Source organism: Octopus bimaculoides, chromosome 6 (assembly GCF_001194135.2).
Source record: "Octopus bimaculoides isolate UCB-OBI-ISO-001 chromosome 6, ASM119413v2, whole genome shotgun sequence".
NCBI classification, from domain to species: domain Eukaryota; kingdom Metazoa; phylum Mollusca; class Cephalopoda; order Octopoda; family Octopodidae; genus Octopus; species Octopus bimaculoides.
In genome coordinates, this window is record NC_068986.1 from 82,656,580 (window position 1) to 82,658,062 (window position 1,483).

A 1,483-nucleotide genomic window follows, 5' to 3' on the forward strand; every position below is an offset into this window, starting at 1 on the left:
ATATATATATATATATACGACGGGCTTCTTTCTTTATATATACACATATGTCTGTCTATCTATATATATGTATATATGCAACAAAACCACCGTAAATTATAAATTCCAGGAGCTAGTCTAACATCAGAATGGAGTTGTTCTCCACTGAGAATACGAGATACAAAAGGTTCAGAAAAAAAAACATACAAATGAACTAACACAATAAACGTGTACTTCTCTTCTTCAGCTGCCTATTGAATATTATTATGGGTTTGACATCTTGGCAATACGATACAATCCGGTGGTGTAAACGGCATCAGAAATATAAACGCTTCTTGGGAATAGTAGACTTGAAACACAGGCCAAACAAGCTCAGGGTATTCATTAAGTCGACACTTGTTTACAGTTACAAAGGACAGATACAAACAGTAAATCGCCTACATAAATCGTCACATAACTGCAGCTATCAAATATGAAAATGAAATAAAGTATACAAAACTGTGTAAATAAATCAAAACAGACATTGCTACTTAAAGGCTTATAGATAATAAAAACAAACTAAACAGCGTGCAAATGTTATTAAACATACAAATCGAAAAATTAGTTACGGGCGCGTAAATCAATAAAATGCAGAAAAATAATGATAACCGCAGAATGAAGTACTTCAGTTTCACAAGGTAACAAGCATAACAAAAACAAGTGAATGCATCTTCTCGAACTGTAAATGTATAAATTACTTGAAGAACATTAAACAAAACAGCCGTGTTTGAAACATTAAAAATATTTAAAACGAACCAACCGAAAATATTCTCCACGTAGTACCTACATGCAACGTTGTTGTGAGGAAAGCTAAGACTTAGCTCCTGACTCCACTTGCTGTCCAACGATGATAGACTAATCTTAATCTCTGAGTGGAAGTCTAGAAGTTATTCCTTAGCTGAAGTGACGTTATATACAATATGTGAGGTCAGATGCAAAAACTGCAGCCATCAATGTTAACGTCAAATAAAACGACATTGCAAGGATTCATTCTATGCTCAAACTACAAATTACACCATTTTTTTCTGAAATTACGTTATGTCTTCCTGTGCAAACTTTTAACTAACAATTTCCTGACACAACTAAGTTTTTCCATATGTTTCATCAACAGCATAACTCTATCTACAAATGCATCAACTTTGTAATTCTGTCGCAACATATAACTTAACTGGCGAACACGTTATACTCTTTACGGTATTCTACTCAATGCTAAGTGCAATGATACAGTACGAAAATAAAAGTCCTCACTATTATAATAAATGCTGGTTATAACCTTATTATTCAAACTGACTACCTTAGCACTTAAATGGTAAACCACATTCACTGCATCACCATTTGTATTAACTCCAGTATCTCCTGGATATATTTTCACAAGTAAATTTTCAATGAAATTGTAGTTAAAAGGACCGAGAATCTCTCTCTCTCTCTCTATCTCTCTCTCTCTCTTTCTCTCTCTCTCTCTCTC